This window comes from Magnolia sinica, unplaced genomic scaffold (genome assembly GCF_029962835.1).
Source record: "Magnolia sinica isolate HGM2019 unplaced genomic scaffold, MsV1 ctg39, whole genome shotgun sequence".
Lineage (NCBI taxonomy): Eukaryota > Viridiplantae > Streptophyta > Magnoliopsida > Magnoliales > Magnoliaceae > Magnolia > Magnolia sinica.
The window spans coordinates 134,415-155,435 of NW_026682832.1; the positions used below are offsets into that span (position 1 = coordinate 134,415).

The window sequence follows — 21,021 nt, forward strand, 5'->3', positions numbered from 1 at the left end:
AAATGTACAAAGCATTAAATGCAAGAGTTATATGTGGTGTCGTCTACTTAAGCATGAGATCTACCTTATTTTTAGACTTAATGTCATAAAATGATTTAAGAATTAAATACAAGAGTCATATGTAGTATAGTTCACTTAAGCACTAGATCTACTTTATTTGTAGGCTCACATCTTAAAATGATACGATAATTAAATACAAGAGTCATATGTGATCCACTTAAGCATCGTATCAACTTTTTTTTATTGGCTCACGTCTTAAAATGATACGTCAATTAAATGCAAGAGCCATATGTGGTATGATCCACTTAAGCACTTAATCTATCTTATTTTTAAGCTCATATCCTAAAATGATTTGAGAATTAAATGCAAGAGTCAATATGTGGCGTGGTCCACTTAAGCTCGGGATCTACCTTATTTTTAAGCTCACATCTTAAAATGATGTGAGAGAAGAAATGTCCGGCATGAAAAAACCGATACATTACAGTGGGCCCACACAGATCCACCTGTTCATGGCTAAAGCCCAGCGGGGGTAGGCTACAATCCACTACCCTCATATATGTTCAACTTTTATTACTAGACTTTTTTTTTAAATTTTTGTCTTATTTTTGTTTATTATACAAGTTTGACCTGCTTAATTAATATATAAATATTATTTTTGGTCCAAGGCATGCTTACCATGTATCATGCTTAATCATCAATGGCCCACATCTCTAACATGTGTGCCGCACGCTCTGATGAATGACAACTATAACATCAGATGGGCCGTGTAAATTTAATCAGATGGGCCCAAAAAAGGCCCATTTGGGTAAATTCCCACCAGATGACAACACCTTGCTACCTTCTTCCCAGACAAAACGAAAATTTTATGAATTTTGGGCTGCTGCTTCTCCTTCTTCCTTCAAATTCAGGACCTGCCCATATTCCTTCGCACCAATGGCTTCCACCCAATTCCTTTGTCAACACCTTCCCTTCTTTTCTTTTGGGAATAATGGCAGTACATCCAACAAACATCTCTCCTGCAAAAAATCAAATCTTTCTCTTTCTTCTTTCAGAGATAGGTCTTCTTCTTTTGATAGAAAAGCACAAAATCAAAGATACCCATTTGTCAGAGCCACTGCTTCTGATTCAAAAACAGGCAGAAGACAGGTGGAGGTAATATGTCCTTATCGTCTTTCAATCCAAATTGGGTTTTTTTTTTTTCTTTCTTTCTATTGTTTTTTTATTTTAAAAAAAAACTTTTTGGTATTAGATTAGTACCAAAGTATATTGGTGTACTACCAAAAGTAGAAAGAAAGGTGGTTCTTTGAATGCACATATTTGATTTTTTTTTTTTTAATTCTTTTAATTTTATTTTATTTTTTGGTTTTAGATAGTGTATGATCCAGATGAAAGAATAAACAGGTTAGCAGATGAAGTTGATAAGAACACAAGCCTTTCAAGGCTCTCTCTTTTCTCTCCCTGTAAGGTACTCTTTCTTTCTTTGTCATAAAAAGAAAATTTGGATTATCTTGGGTTTAGATTTTTTTTTTTTTTTTTTTTTTTTCAGGATTTGAATTTTTGATGTTTTGGAGTGGCAGATTAATGTTTTCTTGAGAATAACCAGAAAGAGGGAAGATGAATTTCATGATTTGGCTTCTCTGTTTCATGTAAGGTTTTTTTCAATGTTTCTTATTTTCCATGTTACGGAAATTGAAGTAGAATGGAAGGTTGCTGATTGTATTAGAAACTCTATCTGATGCTTGGATAGGTATACTGTTTTCTACAGAAATTTCCAATATAGGCGTTTATTTATTTATTTTTTAACTTGACACATGCATTTAATCGAGATGTAGAATTGAGTAGATAATACCATGGTAACAATGTTATCTGATTTTTGGAAATTTTACTAGAGAACTTTATGAGGAAAACAAAAAAGAAAGGATTTTTAAGAAAAAAATGAAAAAGAAACCAGAAGAATGGTTTCTTTTTAAATGTATTCTTTTATACAAAAATTGTGAGAGTTGAGGACTTCCCCAATTCCCGGCTTGAAACTCCTCAACTGCAGCAGCATTCAACAACAGGGGAAAGGGGGAAGAATCAACAGAAAGATTTCAGCTCGGATATACCAGCCAATGCCAATCAGATCTTCAGATCATTCAGGTTATATTGGCTTTGACGGCAATTTGCGGTCAGCTATGACAATTTTCTTTATTCTTTATGTTTTAAATTGCCCATATGACCCATTATAGTGGCTGAGATTGTGGCTGTTAATGCACCAACATGACTGTAACAACCAGGTCAAATAAAAATTTGGGCCATTGACCATTGACCATTTTTCATTCCAAATGTCCATCTGATGACCAAATTCAGACAGCCAGGTTCAACCAATCATCAAAAGATTTGGCCAATATCCCGTCCATAGTGGGCCCAGTGATTTTGGACAAGCTTGATTGACATTGATGGATGGCACATTTATGGATGGAAGTATGGATATGAATGATCTGTGATGCTCCACCCGTAGAGACATGCATGAACACATCATAAGGGTGAGATTGTGCCAGCATAAACTCTTATAGTGGCTGTTATAGAAACAATGAAATAAGAAAAGTGGAGATAATTTTATTTTCCTGATTTTTACGTTTAAAAAAAATGCGAATCAAGAATAATAGCTTTGCTGAAATTTCCTGAATCTTAACTCTTGTTAATACCGATAGGTTTAGGAAATAAGTCTACTTTTGTACGGTGATAGTTATTATCATGTATGGTGTACTTGTGAATGGTCTTTAAAGAACTCAGGCATCATGTTGTAAAACCAGGTAATAAGTCTAGGGGATACAATTAAGTTTTCTCTATCGCCAATGAAAAGCAAAGATCGTTTGTCTACCAATGTGCCAGGTGTCCCACTTGATGACAAGAATTTGGTAACCCTCTTTCTCTCTCTCTCTCTCTCTCTCTCTCTCTCTCTCTCTCTCTCTCTCTCTAATTCAGCCTTGAAAAGCTTTACAGTTCCATGGTTATGAATCATTTGGGGCCTGTTTGGAAATCCACCTAAAATCAGGACTGGTATCACTTCTTCCTTGCATTTGGGGCAGAGCAGGAAACAGGAACCACATCAGGCGGGCTCCTGTTTCATTGTTATTTCCAATCCAAATGGTGAGTGGGATAATAAGAGTGCCTCTGAGCTGACCTGGTCACACTTGCTACATAGGCTGAAAGCATCTAGTCCATGGATTTAAGTAGCAGTTTTGGAGTGCAACTCGCCTAGGGATTGAAGCCTGTATGACTTGCCCTGACTCAATCTGACTTGGTCCAGTATCGGTATGGCAACTCATTTCATTTCGGACTGAAACCAATACGAATTGGATGATACCAAGTCATATGAGATGATTTTTTCAAACCATGATCCAGTCCACTGAAAATCAACGATCCTCATTTTTCTGTTGGACACTGGAACTGACGTCTTTATTTTTTGTTAGCTTGAAGTGTTTCTTCTTGAAACTAATCTTTCAGCATGTCATTTCCAGATTATCAAGGCACTTAACCTTTACAGAAAAAAGACCGGCAGTGACAACTTCTTCTGGGTAAATGCGTAATTAATTGAATCATGTGCGGAAATAGATAATGCTTGGCTCAATACTGTACATATGAGGTCACATTTGGCCATCCAAATTGTTCACATGGTGGGCGACATGGAGGGGTGATCCTTCAAAAATCTGACCATCGATCATATGGGTGGGGAGATACTGTATGCCAGGACACATGGTGGATGTGTAAATGCCTAATAGCTTGAATCATATGATGAAGTAGTAATCTGTCCCAAGGGGCCCTTGTTAAATGTGGTCCATATGTTGTCCATTTCCATCAGATGGTTAGGATTTTGTGATAGGGGAGATAATAAAGCATGGCACGACCCATGATGGGGCCCATCAAATCAACTGCTTATGTTACCGAAATGTGGGCAACACTTGTACCGTAGCTATGGGTGGCAATGGGTTGGGTTGGCCCATGGGTCAACTGAACCAACTCACTTTTGAGGTGGGTTCGGGCAAGTTTAATGGGTAGCAAGTCGAGCTCGGGCTTGAAATATGACCTGTTTAAGTAAATGAGTCGGGCTTGTGTTGAACCCTACCCGATCCAACCATATAGGTTATGAATGAATTTGGCTAGATGACCTGACCTGGCACAACCCAGAATCCAAAACAAAATAAAGAAGAATATACGCGCATGCACACGCACACGCACACGTATCCTTTTTGTGCATTAGGTTGTGCATAGCCTTAGTGTCATATTTCATTCTTAAACCTAAGTTGGGTTATGGCAGATTGGGTTCAGGTCAGCCAAGCCTGACCCATACAATTAAATGGGTCAAGTCGGGCTTGATGAACTTTTAAGTAGGTCGGGTCGGGTTAGAGGGTGATGGGTTGTGGGCCGTGTTTGGGCAAGAGTTTTTGGCCCATTTAGTAAATGGGCTGGGCTTGGGTCAACCCTAACCCAGCCTGAACCAGATCGATTGCCACCCTTAACCCTACTTGGGTTGAGAAAAAAATTTGTTGTTTCTTTTTGTTGTGCATCATAGAGTACCTCTTATATGTATCTCTCAAAAAAAGAGTACCTCTTATATGAATCTCTCAAAAAAAAAAAAAACCTCTTAAATGAGCGTCTTTAGAAAACTACCAATTCATTTTCTTAAAATGACTATTGTTTCTTGAATTTGGATTTAAGCTTATTGTGTGTTCTACATATGAATGCAGATTCACCTTGATAAGAAAGTGCCTACCGGTACTGGGCTTGGCGGTGGAAGAAGTAATGCTGCGGCTGCATTATGGGCCGCAAATCAGTTCAGCGGTGGTTTGCCACTGAAAAGGAGCTTCAGGAATGGTCAGGTGAAATTGGTTTTGATGTTCCCTTCTTTTTCTCTCACGGGGCAGCATATTGCACTGGTAGAGGTGAGGTATGTTTACCACAGTTATCTTGGAGTGGGCATTCATTTGGTTTAAATGTTCTTTCATTACTTTATGGCTACACACAACATTGATGCCTACTGTCCTCAGAGTTAGGGGTGGCAATGGGTTAGATCAGCCTCTAGGTCAATTGGCCTGTCCGACCCACATCTAAGGCAGTGGGTCGAGCTCATTTGAACCTTACCTAACCCAACCTGTACGTATGGCTTATCAATGGGCTGGGCTAGATGACTTAACCCGACCTAACCCAAAAACTGAAACAAATCAATTGACAATAAGGAGAGACACATACACATGATGTATGCATGTTTTATGTATCCACTAATTGTGTAGGGCTGGGCATACCTTTGGCCTCATTTTCCATTCTTAAACTCAAGTGGTTGCTTTGGGTCAGGTCAGGTTGGTCTAGCACCAATCCGATTAATTATGAGCAGTGGGTCAGGCTTGGGCTTGATGAATTTTAAGTGGACTGGGTTGGGCCATAGCACAATGGGTCACAATTCAGGCCGGAATTCGTGGCCCGTTTAGTAAACTTGTCGGCTTGGGCTGACCCCATCCCATTGCCACCCCTACATAAGAGTTACACTTAAATCTGACCTTACCTATTGCTAATCAACAATCTCCAGAATTTTGTGTAAATTTAAAATTTGTGACACAATCATATTAAATCAACTCAACAGAAAGGTAATTGCATTTTTATATTAAGATAAAACCGTAGTAGTTGCAATTTGTGGTCTAGTCGATCATTATGAACTGTCCCACTTTGGTCAGTTATTCTTTATTCAATTGAGTTATTACAATTCAACTCAATTGCATATCTAAACGCAGTCTAAATAAACTAGTGTTAGGCTCTAAAATATGAATAATACCATGAGCCACCCACTTCACACAGGCCGCCCACCCCGAGTGTGCCCCTACATCTCGCAGGCTACCCCACTCGAGTCCGGTGTGAAAATGCCCCTGCATTAATCATCCCCGATGAGAAGTCTCAAACAGGAGACCTCCAGCTCCAATACCACTTTGATGTAGGATAATTAAGCGCATGCTCTAAAAGCTCAAACTAATAGAGAATGATGAATCAATCCCTTTATCTCATAGCCCAGGCCCCACATCCCATGGGTTAGGAACTCAGTTGTACCCCCCTCGTGGGCTCCACTTCACACGGGTTCCGCTTCACACGAGCCACCCGCTTCACACGGGTGGGGCCAGCCTCACACGAGCCACCCGCCTCACACAGGCCGCCCACTCCGAGTGTGCCCTTGCATCTCACTAGCCACTCCACTCAAGTCCGATGTTAAAATGCCCTTGCATTAATAATTCAACTAATGCACATGCCACCTCATGCCAGCATGGCTGACAAGTGCATCCAAGCCATCCATCAAAAGGTACCACTTTGTAGATTCCCTACCCCAAGAATCCAGATGTTCCACTAGTAAGGTGGGCCACAATTAACTGAACAAATGTACAGTTGTAAAAGATCTGTGAAGTTTTCTAAGCCACCAACTTATTTTTTGTATCATGGCACACCTACTGAATGAACCACCTTTATCTTTGGGCAGTAACATCTACACGGTGAGGTCCACCTGATGGATGGATTGGATATTTCACCCTACCATGCCAGCATGTTGTGGCATGTGCATTAGCTGACTTGTACACGCGTCTGGGCTTAGCAAAGCTCATAGTACATAAGATAGTGCTTGTATGTGGTATTTCTCAATCAGTGGGAGAATCTTTTTGGGAATACAAATCCAATTTATGTATTGCATTAGTAAATATAAACTAAGCAATTGCACAATTTTATTTCGACTGTAGTAAGCTAATATGCAAGAGCTGTTAAGTAATGACAACTTTGGGACCCATGAGGTATGAACATTACCAAATGCATGGATTATGGATTCTATCGAAGACGACTTTTTACGGAGGCTGAGAGTCTGTTTACAGAAGATCCAATTGCAGAAAACCTCAATGTGCTTTAGATGTGATTGCTAAAGTAACCCATCTACAATGAGGCTTTGGGTTTCCCTGTGACTGAATAGTTGAGCCTCTGTCTTGTTTTAATGGCCTCAAATTACACAACGTTGAGGTCAGGGGTTTGACATTCATGCATAGCTATTTAAAAAGAAAAAGGTAGGGCTGTCAATGGGCCATGCTTGGGCTGCATAGAGCCTGTCAGCCTGGCCCGTTTAAGTTTTCAAGGGCATTTTTGTCAATATCATGCATGATTGGGCACTCCAAACGAACAGCCTATATCTGGCATAAAAGAGGGTGGCCGGGCTTGGGCTTGGGGGCCATGCATAATCATCACTGGCCAGACTTGGGCCTGTTTTGTTTGACCCAGACTTAGACCTGGATTTTACTTTGCGGGCTGGGTTTGGACAGACCTCAGTCCAGCCCATTGACAGCCCTATAGAAAAAGAAGAAGAAGAAGAAGAAGAAGAAGAAAAGAAAAGAAACAAGAAATGAAAAAACTTTGATGGCAAGACAACCAGACACCCGAGTTGGGATAATGGGATTTGATGTTCGAGTAAGCTGACCCTCTAGGATTTGGATCTGTGCGTCCAGGTTGTTGAAGATATCCCGCCACCAATACCTTTGGACATGCCAATGGTCCTGATAAAGCCCCAACAGGCGTGCCCAACTGGTGAAGTTTACAAGGCAATGCTAAATTCAGTATATCTACAGCTCCTTGTGTTGTTTGAGTTATACATGTGCAGCTCCTTTTCTGAGAACAGTTTCAAATGTGCAGCGCCTTCGGCTGGATCAAAGTAGTTCAGTTGATCCTTTGACCTTGCTGGAGAAGATTACACAAATGGGGATTTCTCAAGATGTTTGTATCAATGATTTGGGTATGCAGTTTCGTTTGGAAGATATATGGTTCTTTTCCTGTTTTCATTTTGTCGTTTCTTTGGGCATATGTCAATTGATTCTATGTTAATCTATGATCTTTCCAGAGCCTCCAGCATTTGAAGTCTTGCCATCTTTGAAATTGTTGAAAAAACGCGTGCTTGCAGCTGGCCGTGGACAGTATGATGCTGTTTTCATGTCGGGGAGGTAACATTTCAATTGCCTCTTTCTTCTTCTTCTTCTTCTTCTTCTTCACTCGGCCTTTGAACTCTAGATCCATTAGTTATTAGAATTTAGTGTGAATTATAGAGGTTGGGCTACAAGCTTAGGGCTTGTTTGGCTTTTCTAAAAAAGTTTTTTTTTTTCTTTGTGATTTTGATTGTGAAAATCCCCAACCCCTAACCCTCTGTTTCCTACAGTATTTCCACTTCCTACAAACTTGTGAAAAGTACTCATAAAATCGAAATATCTTTCTCTTCGTGGAAAGTATGTTAATTGCACATGAGTGTGGAGCTGTACACCTTCACACTTGTGACATCATGGCATGTAGGTCTGAGATCAGATCCATCCACTAGTTGGTCCAACCAGGTTCACCCTAAAATTAATCTGGTCCACTCAGAAGGTGGGCCTCAATATTGGAAATAAGTGGATGGGTTAATAAACTTCAAGCAAGTGTTTATATATATATATATATATATATATATATATATATATATATATATATATTGTTTTTCCCACAGGCTACCCCACTTGAGCCCGGTGTGAAAACACCCCTAGTGAGGAGTCTCGAATATGAGACCTCCCGCTCTAATACCACTTTGATGCAGGACAATTAACCACTTACTCTAAAAGCTCGAACTGATAAAGCATGGCGAATTAATCCCTTTATCTCATAGCCCAGGCCTCACATCGCATGGGTTAGGACCTCAGCCGAACCCCCCTCGTGGGCCCTATATCACATGGGTTCCGCCTCACACGGATGGGGCCCACCTCACACAGGCCACCCACCCTGAGTGTGTCCCAGCATCCCATAAGCTACCCCACTCGAGCCTGGTGTGAAAATGCCCCTGCATTACCTCGGCTAGCAGATTGCTTTAGGAAGCATTTTATCAATGGTTTTTTTTTTTTTCCCTTTCTTTTTGGAAGGTAACTGAAACTTTAAGGAAAAAGAAAATGTATACATCAAATGAGGGTGCAGAGGAGCTGATTGTGAGTGATCCTCTCATCATTCCTTTGGCAGGAGAATCAGCTACCCTATTTGCAATCCTTGGAACATTAGGCCAGAATTGATCTTATTTTGGAAATACGAAAAACATAACTCCAAGGACTATTCTTCAATGACTAAATTTCCTTGAAAAGGGACCGGACCAATATGCAAGCCTCTCGTAGTGCTACTAGAGTCTCCACGTTGTTAGATTAATCGTCGTAATGTAGACCACGTCAGTGCGCTGGACTGGCCTATCAGGCTTTTGGGCTATGCCTGCTTTTCACTGAACTTGGGTTGGAAAATCAGGCTTGAGGGCTGGCCCTATGCCTAAAATTCAAGCCCATTTGTAATTGGGCCGGTCAAGGTCTAAAAGCTTGTTGGCCCAGTTTGATTGGGTTTTCAAGAGCCTTTTCCCACCCACCCACCAATACAGTTCCAATCCTTTAGCAGCAAGACCCGATCCTTCTAAACAGGCATCCTAGCTGATTATACTTGCTAACAAATTCAAAACAGAAGCTTCCTCACTCCCGCACCCTAATCTGGTAACACTTGGCTTCACGTTTCATGCAACTATGCACAAGACCATTGTTCTACTGTGTTTTACATGTGTGTTTTAGACATGGAACATTTTTTTTTTTAATTATTATTTTTTTAAGTGTAACCTATGTCCCAATGGAAAACTTAATCCTTATTCACATATCCTGAATGAGAGCATAATTGTTTTAGAGAAATTCTACATCAAAAGCACTTCATATTCACCCTATGAAGCGTTGTTTCATCATACACACCAGAAAAACATGTCTGGTGATTTGGATCAATGATCTGGTGGACCATCAAGCTGCTGGCTATAGGCCAAAAGGCATTGTGATTTGGAAACTCTGACCAATCTGAACATAGCAAGTTTTTGCTTATTGGTTGTCGACCATTTCTCATCTTTATTAGTTGACTGCCCCCTTTTCAGGCCACTGATTGGGCGGTACCAGTCCCTTGATTTTTGGGATATGGTCCATCCACATGGTGGGCCACCAAGTTAATGGCTCTGATCAGTGTATACAAGTCCCCTAGCATACACCTTGTATGTGTTTGTTCATCACATATCTTTTATAATAATCTTTTTCAGACATTCTTGTGGTTGACACTTCACATGATTTCCTGCAGTGGAAGCACTATTGTCGGAATCGGTTCTCCAGAACCCCCGCAGTTTGTCTACGATGATGATGAGTACAAGGATGCCTTTGTATCTGGTAAGATACCATAACTCATTCTTGCATGTAATTTTTGTTTCAGAGCCCTGAATTTCAAAATGGACACTCAACCTATAGATGGAGCAAAACATTAGATCATGTACCAAACATCTCCCACTCTCCCATTGTAAATGGGCAGGATTCCTACATACTTTTTGTGATCCACTGATTCCTGTGTACACTCAAATTTTGGTTTCCGGACTTTTCGAAAGTAGACTGTAAATGTGAACAGGTATTTCTGCCCACAGTCAATATACAGCTGGAAATGTTTGATATAAATCTTGTGAACCAATTACCACATCTGATATTTTCCCATAGGATTATTGTGAAGTAGGCAAAGCACCTTGGTTGTTTCACAAATGATGACGAGACCCACTGCACATGTAATGACAAACTTGCATTGGATCCTGGCAACTCATGAGGTGGGTGGCGATGCGAACATGACATAGCCCAAAAATAAGATTCCAATCACCAGGTGGGTAACACTGAATGTAGACCCCTTCCTCTAATTGTCCATGTGTTCGATACACATAGGCTACCTGATTAGTGGACCATCATCATTTTTGGGCCACGGCATGTTCACAATGTCCACCACTTGTTGAATGGCCTAAAACTCCTTCATGTGTGCCGCATTGGCATGTTTGCACGAATCACATATTCAATCTCTTATACAAATCACCCAAGATTTTTCAATTTGTTTTGGAGAGTCCAGTGAGCCTTTGATTGCTCGGGCTGTGCATATCATTTCTGGTAGAGGCAGGGACTCATACTTCAGAAGAAATTTACACTGCTTGACCACAATGATTGGCGTTGTCTTGGCCAGAACTCTGTACAGCTGGGACCCAACTTCCAGTGATCCAACCCTCCACTTGGTTTGTCCTAAATAAGATGGTTGTCGCTGTACAACTGTTGGCATGCGAATGGATAGTGAAAATGAAATTATTCCGCTCCATATGCAACTAGAAAATTTCCATCAATTATGGCCAGGACTATTCGATGGTGATATTTCATCCATGATCCTATCAAAACAGTGGCCCATTAGATGAATGATTTGGATGACTAAAAGGTGGCCCCATCTCTCCAGATTGTTGATCCAGCTAGGGAAAAGAAAAAACCAGCAATTCAAACAGGATACCTAAGTCACTGGGAGGGTAATTTGATAAAAAAAGCATCCATGCAACCATGAAGAGTACTCCTTCCTGAGGTCCCGTGTAACTTCTGATAGAGGTGAGGAGAAGAGAGCAATATCCCATCTTGCATCTTTATGAAAACCACACATGTATTCCTCAACATGGAAGTGTCCCTTTACTAGACACTCTAGGAAACTTATCACCTGTGCCATGTGTCCAAGCAACATCAGTAGGAAGAGATCAAAAGTAGGCAAAATGGAAGATACTAGGGTCATAAGGCTGGCAGGGGATTAGGATGGAGTTCTTTTGGAAATGGGTTTCTTTTGCTTGGTGTAAGAAGCAGGAGCAGCAGCAAAAAGTACCAACCGAGCAGTTTTTAGAATGTAACGTGCAGAAGTGTAGGATCACAAAATTAGGAACGTCTAGCTGCCTTAGTAGAAGATTCATTCAATGAATAGGATGTTGTATGCAAGTGTGTTAGGCTCTGTTTCTTCATTGGATCTGATGGCCCAGTATAGCCGGGCCCCAATCACCAAGTTCCAAGGGTAAAGTACTGTCCAAAAATATTGCCCGATGTGAACCGATTTGCTCCATAAACGATATGGCTGTATTGGACTGATAGTGGGGTGATACGATTTGGGCTCAGTGGTGACCAATACTGTACACCAAAACTGAATTTCTATCCCTGTTTGAGACATCCAAGCTGCAAATTCTACCATGGAGAAGTGATCTTCTAGATGGCGATTATCGTTCCTCCAAATGGGTCTATATGAGGATTTTACTGTCTGGTCCTTGAACAGGCAAAGGCTTCCAGTCTGTGGAGTTTGATAATTGGTCCATGGAAGTTGAAAGGGTTCAGCAGATCACTCCAGCCCAAGTGAAGCCCCCAAGAGTGCCCTTTGACGGTTAGAAGTGTTATACCGTGTGCAAACAGAGGATATGAACAGAAGGTGCAGTTAATTGATTCAAACCATTGATGTTATGGACCGGTCTGTTGACATCCCATTTACTGAAATAATTTCCCAGATTAGACCATCCTATCCATTGAACCTTTGGTCCATTGAATATGGCCACTTTGGCATTTCCTTACCAACCATCCATTTGCTGGCTTCCAACTTTAAATTTGGTATTTTTACTTTCTAGGAGATTTAATGCATTGGCCATCTAGAATGGGGCTGATCATATCAGTGGCTTGGATCATTGAATCTGGATTCCACTTGCACAAAATGAAAAGCTAAACCTACTGTCTGTATTCTCTCATCAACCATTGAATAAAATGTTCCCCAGTTAACTGGTACTTCCGAGAAATCAACCTGTTAAGGTTGACCCAAAAGAGCAGTTGTGGACGGAACATGGCCAGCATTTTTTGAACGGCTTGAGCTATGATGAACTTAAGGTGAGCACGCGGCTTAAAAAATAAGAAATAAGAAATTTGAAACAAGTTCTTCCATATTTGCCAAGCCATGGCCAACTAAAAAGGTGAGACTGTGTCTTGATTTTTTGTTTTTTATTTCTATTTATTAGTAATCATGTTGGCAGAATCGTAATTTTTCTGTTTCCTTTCATATACATGCGCAATGCATCCTCAACTTTCAATATTATTCAATGCAGAGGCACGCTTTCTTACCCGCAGAGAGAACCAGTGGTACACCGAGCTGAATTCCACAACGAGTTCTTTTGAGTCTCCTGCCGATCTTTCACAGACTGTTGAGTAATTCTTATATGATATAGTTGTTGTTTCATGAAATGGGATCCAGAACCTTATTTTCTTGATTAATACAAGATTTTTTTTCTTCTTCATATTTTCCCTTTCCGAGTTCAGTAAATATGTGTTGATTGGAAGGATGGGTAGGAAAATGATATATGTAAAATAAATAAATAAAAAGCAGTATGGGAAATGTTCGCGATCAATTATGTTTTGCTCATTAAAAGAGACGGTAAAAATTCTCCAAAAAGAAATTAATGAGTGAGAAGTTTGTGTTTGGATGTGATTACAAAACAGAGTAGAAATATTTATATGTGCGCATGTATATATTTTATACAAATTAACATTGTTTTAGCAGATTTTGTGTAACTCTTTATGGGTTTTGTGGAGTGGAAAGGGCATGGGAATAAAAATTGAAAAGAAGAGGTTTGAACCCACCATCTCTAACACAACCATGGGAACCTACCTGTAAAGAAAGCTGGTTTCAGTTAAAAATTATTCTTATAAAAATACATGGGGAATACTATTCCTTTTCAAAGATTCTATATGAAATCGAGATACCTTTTAGAAAATTCTAACGATAGGAGTAGATGCCTATGTTGTTATGAAGGTGGGAGAAAAGATAAAACTGATTATTGATCAAAATTAGAGTTTGAAACTCATGTAATTAACCCCTTCTGGTTAACTCGAGAAAAAAAAATGGGATAGATTTACGAGAAATCTCATTCAGTTATATATTGTTGATTAAGATGGGACACCAAAAGAATTGACTATTGGGCTGTGTGAGGCAAGAAACTCTCAAGTATGGTTCTAAGGGAAGGAATTGACCCACCTAATCCAACCAGGGAGAACAGGCAATTTGACAATCGCATGGTGCTGTTGAGCTCAGTTGAGATCCTTGGACGACCCATCATGAGATCTAGATGGTTGCTTCATTGTGTCTAACATTCATTTCATTTACAACCCATCATGTGTTTTAGAACCTAACCAATATGCCAAAAACCCTAAGTCTAATGGAACCCGTCAAGCTAGGCTCTTTATATCATTGGATCATAATAGTCTACTATGAGCCACAACCTACATCCGCAGCAACGCACTCTCTGGCGGCACTCATTCTAGCCTTTTTTTTTCCAAGTAGCCCTTTCTAGGGGACATGGTGTTGGCTTTGATAACCCAACCAATATGCCCAAAGCTCTAGGACTGATGAATGTGGCAAGCTACTTTAAGCTGTTGGCATCATTGCACTATGAAAAACCACACCAATTGGATCGATAGGTCATGTGGATTATCAAGATCTGATGAGGCCCCATTCAGATTCCATTTGAATTTGAAATTTATCATTTTCAAATTCAACCTATAATTATTGTTGTCTAATTGGAACTTTATTGTAATGCTTATATAATTGAATGCAATGCAATCCTTGGATGGGGCTGAGAATAACAATTATCCTTCAATCGTGCTTTTCCTTTTGTCTTTCCCAATTATCCTTCTTCTTATTCTATTCTAATCTTTCTTCTTTATATCTCTCTTATCTCTCAATTGCCATCTCATATCTTACTCAATTCTATTTCTTTCAAACATTCGGTTAAGGTACATATTATTTGGTATCAGAGAATAACTATCCATTATGACGAAAATATAGGAATCCGTTAACCAGCTTGAATTACAAGTGGTGGCCATGGCAGAACAAATTGAAAAACTATCAGAACAAACCTCTCAAAACATGGTTGATATTAAGGAACAACGAGTTACTTTTGCTGCGTTTCAAGAAAGGAGCTACCGTAATTTTGCGGAGCTGAAGGACACTTTGCAGAGACTTCTGCAACTTAACACCGGCAAGACAATCGAGTCACCCCGGCAAGACAACCGAGTCACCCTAAACACACCATCCATCTCCATTGCTACCCACACCTCCAATGGCCTATAATCCCATAATAGCTGGCTCTTCTTCCATGTTGCAGACTATATATACAGGGGTGGATTTCCCTGCTTCAATGGGGAGGATCTCCTCAGCTGGATCTACTAGGCTCAGCTTTCTTTAACTATAACCAAACCCCCACACATGAGAAGATTGGTTTAGCGGCTTTCCACCTTGAAGGCAAAGCCATTCAATAGTATTATTGGATGGAAGATATCATATCGACATTGACGTGGAAAAAAAAGATCGCTCTATCCAACAAATTCAACCATTCCCACACGGAGTGTTTTTTTCCCTCGGTTGCCGTTATACAATTCACACCTACACCATCCACGACCCCTGAAGCAATTCCCATCAAACGCCTTACACCATCCGAAATGGAGGAACGGCGTAATTGGAGTTTATGTTATAACAGGGATGAGCAGTTCCATTGAGCCCACCATTGCGAAAAGAAACAACTCTTTCTCATAGAGGGAGAGTGGCTGGAAGATCATCCCATCTCTTTTGACCCGGAGGACGTGGAAGATTTGGGAGAGTCTCTCTTCCTGGTTTCTTAATTTCAACCTTGAGGGTAAGGTTCTTTTGATAGAAGGTGAGATGATGATGTCCCATTCAAATTCGATTTCAATTTGAAAATTCCAATCGTTAATTCTCATTCTCATTTGAAAATATCATTTTCAAATTCAAATTCATGTTTTAATTATTTATTTTAAATTGTTAGTTATTTTTTTGTAATTATTGTTGTTTAATTGGAACTTTATTGTAATGCTTATATGAGTGAATACAATGCAATCCTTGGAAGGGGCAGAGAATAACAATTATCCTTCAATCCTACTTTCCCTCTTATCTTTCCCAATTATCTTCCTCTGTTCTATTCTAATATTTCTTCCTTATTTCTCTCATCTCTGAATTCTCATCTCATATCTTATTCAATTCTATTTCTCCCACACATTCGGTTAAGGTACATATCAAGATCATTATACAAAACTAGGTCTAATCAACAATTTGATTCTTCCATTCTAGAGGTCTAATCTTGGATTGTTTATACTTATGAAACTTCTCTTTTATCGTGCCATCCTAAACATTGCATCCATCACTTGAGAAATGAATGACTATAAAAAGAAGGCCATCTCATGGATGGATTTGAACATTCAATCAGTCTGATTTTTTTTTCTCCGTATCCAATGGATGATCTGGAGCTAGTGATTGGGGTGGTCGAGTGCCTCAATGGAAGAAGATACCGGCACAACATATGATTGTTTCGAAAAAAATAAAAATGATGACCCACTAGCTCAATGGACTCTAACGCTGAATGTGCATCCTGATGTGGCATATTCATATTCTGTGGGGTGAGCCATGCTTCATCATCTAGACCGTCGATTTGATGAACCCATGTTAATAGATCCTAATCATTCAATGAGTGGCCTAAAATAAAAGGTTATTTAAAAATCACAACAATGTTGTAAAAAAATAAAATCCAAAGGTTGGATATCTAAGATCTTACTAGTTGGATTGCCCATCTATGAGGCACAACAAATCCGTAATGTGTATCTATCAACCGTGGTTTTTATTAAGATGTTCCTAGTCCATTAGAAGCATATTATCTCTTAAGTGAATATGCCACAATTCACTATTCTCTACCACACATTTCTTCCATCAAGATCTTAATATTTTTGGGTTTGTTTGGGTGGGGATTTCACATGATTGTGATTAAGTCTAATCCCAAACTGGCAACTTTTTGTTTTTTGTTTTTTTCTTTTTCAAATACTTCTTTAATTGAGTTTATGTGGAGGAAAGCATCGCTTTAGCATGCCGGATCTTACATAGAAGACATGGGCCCACTCAAATCAGGATTAGATTAATCTTGATTAGGCAGAATCCACTACCCAAACAAACCCTTAATATACTATTTTAAATTATAATTCTTCATATCATACCTTAAAGTAATCTAATGAGCTCTTCTTCTATTTTATCAATTTTATTTTCTACTTCTAACTTTTTAGTCAAACTCGGTTAAAATTAATGATATTTGTCTGAGTCACCCACTGAGTCAACTTATCTGAGTCTTGATTTATTGGTAGATTGAGTGAAGTCCTGATTACTAGTTTTCAATAGAAGGTTCACTAATTTTAGATGTGTGGTAGCCACACACATCTACACAAACACATATAACACAATATAACATGTGATATCTAGTTTTTTTATTTTTTATTAAGTGAGCTACATTTTATTTTATTTTTTGGCATAAAAAAATTAAGCCACCGAGTCAAGACCAATAAATCAATGGAAAAGATTTCTAAACTGGTAATTTACTTTATACGATGTGGCCCACTTAAAGAGTGAAATTGCCTTGATTCTTTATGCTATAGATCTAAGAATGGTTTCTAACCTAATGTAAGGTTCAATTGGTAGACACATGTTTCATAATTGTACATTTTCTGCATGTGGGTTTGTGTAGCTCTATATATGCACGTGGATTTAGCAAATCTGTGTGTGGCTGTGTAGGGCTTTGTACGCGTGTGGAATTAGCAAAGTTTATTAAAATACAAATTTTCAATTAGAATATTAAGAAGTTCCATATGCATGAGTAACAATGTACCATCTAAAATCTTTTCGAGTAAATTACATTTATAACCATCTCCATTAAACTTTTCCATCTACTCAATCCTACTAGATGGCGACCATCAGCCCCTGATTTTTTTTTTTATTTTTTTTTTCGTGGGATTTTTACTCTAAGTTGCCCTGGATTTGGATTTGGATTTTACAAAAATAATTGATATTCTTAAGCAGTGCTTTTCTAGAGGAGAAATTATGTTACTGCCCACCATTATTTTTCTTTATAACAAAGTGGAGAATTGAGATTGTGGGGCCCCTGTGTTATGTCTCCCATTCAACCCATCCTACATATGCACACCAACATTAGACAAATCCAAAAGTAGTAGATCCAATTATTTATACTTGGCTTGATCCAGTCCACACCAACCAACAAAAAGCCACCACGTGTTGACACACTTGCATAAAATATGAGAGAAAAACATACTCGATCCAACAGAGACTGCCAACGAGTCGATGCTCAGAATCGTACACACAACTAGGACTTGAAAAGGCGACATCTCTCATGGGACTTGACTAATGTACACAGGATAAGTGTGACCCTTAGTGTGTTAAGGAAGTTCCTAAAAGACCTGCTAGATTCTTCGTAACTAGCATATGCATGGAATGGTCATCCTGGGATCAACTTAGAAAGGGGAATTTCCCAAAGGGGATGCCCAAGATTTCCTATAAGTTGTGAGAAACTAGGAATGAACAATGAAAAACTATCCAAAAATAGAAACAGATCACAAACGATGGTGTCACCAAATAAGGAATTCATATTGTAACAAGATACAACCGTTGCATAATTCGAAGATTCATGCGCAAGTCATGGAACCTTACACATGGTCATCGCATCTCAAAAGTCTATAAAAGCAATTCTCAAGGTGAAGCTCTAGGCCTTTGCCAATACAAATCAATCAATCCTTTAAGGTCAACATCGCTTATCCCTTCCATTCTCCATGGACAATTATTAATTTTGACTTCTTATTTTGGTTCCTCCTTTTTCTTCCAATCATGTTGTAGCAAATTTGGAGTTAGTAGTTCTTGGTTTAGTTTCGCTACTATCCAATACATCATTGTAGTACATAGATAGGAGTAGATTAAATATCCATGGCTCATACGTTGGATCCTCAAATTATCAAATTCTTACTTGATATACCTCCAGTCACATCCTACTAGATTCATGCCAAAACCGTTTCACAACCGTATCGTAGTTTTCACGACCGTTTTACAAGAACAAATTGACGTAGGTATTTTATTCTTTCCTCTACTAAGGTTTTTTTTCTTTTTTTTTTGATGTTACTACTCTAGCATTCGAATAAATAAAAATTGGCAATCCAACCTTGTTTTACTTGTCTAATATTTTATTACTTCATTGAGAAACTTTATCTACTATTACCATTAGAAGAAAAAAAAAATCTTATTTTCCAAGCAAAAAGATCACGTTCAAAAGGACTAACCCGCACCTTCTAAAATTGTCCGATCGTTGTAACAATTGGTGATTAAACAATTAGGCCAATCTTTAGAGATCTAGTCCTAATCATGTTGATTCGGTGCCAGGGGTCACATGTGTTCAATTGATTCGAGTCGAATACGACTATGACATACTCGACACTAAATCTAATCACACATGTTTGACAGAATTCAGGCCGTTCGTGACACGTATGGCCATGCGTCTAGATTGAACAATATTATTTTTGGCATGCCTGGTGGGACACAGTGCTAAATCAAAGTTTCTCAATAAAACAAGAGGATTGCTAAATTAACAGGCAGAACCTATTGATGTGGAAACAAGATTTCCTTCCTAGGAAAATGGTAAACTGGAATAAGTTGCAGAAACCTTCTATGACATGCTAGGGGGCATGCAACATACGATAGATAGCAGCACGGCCCAAGTAATGAACATCGCTAGGTAACTAGAAGCGTTCTTCGAGAGGTGCCCAACAATGGCGAATTCTTGCCCTACCGATAATTTTCTCGTGGACTTAAAGGTAGAACAACCATGTGAACCTTTAGCTATGATGATTAGTTGGGCTGAACCATAAGGCCGCCCTATACCACCCCCAGTGGTGGTAAGGAGAAATGACTGAAACATCCGTCCTTATTGCCAACAAGAATATGAAGACCCCCAAAATATCTATATGCTTGGGAGCAACCCTATACAGGTGTTGATCCACTCAGAGGGCAACCACCCGTGCTAATGACACCTCAATATTATTATGTAAAAGTTGAGCACCCTATGAGGCAACCTCCGGTGGTGTCAATAATACCCCAAGGCTAGAAATCTAGCTATCTAGCTATGCAAATGCAATACCCTGCTAGCCACAATGATCACTTGGTCGTGGCGATGTCATTGGGATCATTTAAGAGTATGACATCCAACCCCACTGCCAATGGGTCACCCGACCTATAAACCATAAACCCTACCCTGATTGGATCGACCGATACTACAAGCTAGCCAAGGAGTACAGGGTCTCGAAATTCACCCTTTTTAAGGGTGATTTGACCACAATAGAACACATAGGTTATTTCACCATAAAGTGTCATGAAATCTCGACTAACGATTTTCTCGAACTTAGGTTATTTGAGAACTCCCCAATGGGAGTGGACTTCATCTGGTACATAAATCTTCCCCTTAACTCAACCCACAAATGGTATGATATTGAGGAGGGGCTTGATATGCAATTTCACAGGGAAAAAAAAAAAAAAAAAACTTGAAGTCTCCATGGCCGATCTCTCCCGGCTAGGAAAGTTGTCATGAAAAATGGGTAAGAAGTTTATTGCTTAGTTCAAAAAAGCAAAGAACTGATGCGTAGTGGCCTTGCTTGAGGCCAAATTTGTTAAGCTGGTCAATGACGACATGAATTTCAAACTTTAGAAGAAGTTCGAGGACATGTACTTCAAGGATATCTTTAAATTGTTAACCTAAGCCTCTCATTATGAATGGATTCTCCAAGAGGAGAGTATAAAAGAAGGATTCTTCACGGCCACATGAATGTTCGACCCTAAAAAGAACAAAAGTACAAACCCTCATGGATATCGATCCCCAAAATGTTTGTGCACCTTGTTTGTTAATCGAGTGAGTCCATGTGTCATTTCATCCATCCAGCCTTTAGAAGCTGAAGACCAAAGACATAAGTGGAAAAGAGCATCAAGGAGTAAAGAATAGGTAAATGAGGTACCTTGGTGACTATAACCCTTGAACCTCTTTATAATCATGGCTTAATAGGTAAACCTGATTAATCATCCCTTAGCCTTAGGAGCCTAATTGAAACATAATAAGGCTAGAAGATGTGATAAGCCGTTGTAGAATCGTATACTCAAAATAGTAGTTTTCGAGTGGTCTTCGATCCCATCAACAGACTATCAATGGGACTTGATTTAATGAAGGTCCATTCGATCAAATCAAAAAATGATTCTAGCAACCAACAAAAATAT

General features: G+C 39.3%; 1 pseudogene; it reads left to right on the forward strand.

The window, feature by feature from the left end:
- Positions 1-831: 831 nt before the first annotated feature.
- Positions 832-13,347, forward strand: LOC131236328 (4-diphosphocytidyl-2-C-methyl-D-erythritol kinase, chloroplastic-like; annotated as a pseudogene).
- Positions 13,348-21,021: the final 7,674 nt, after the last annotated feature.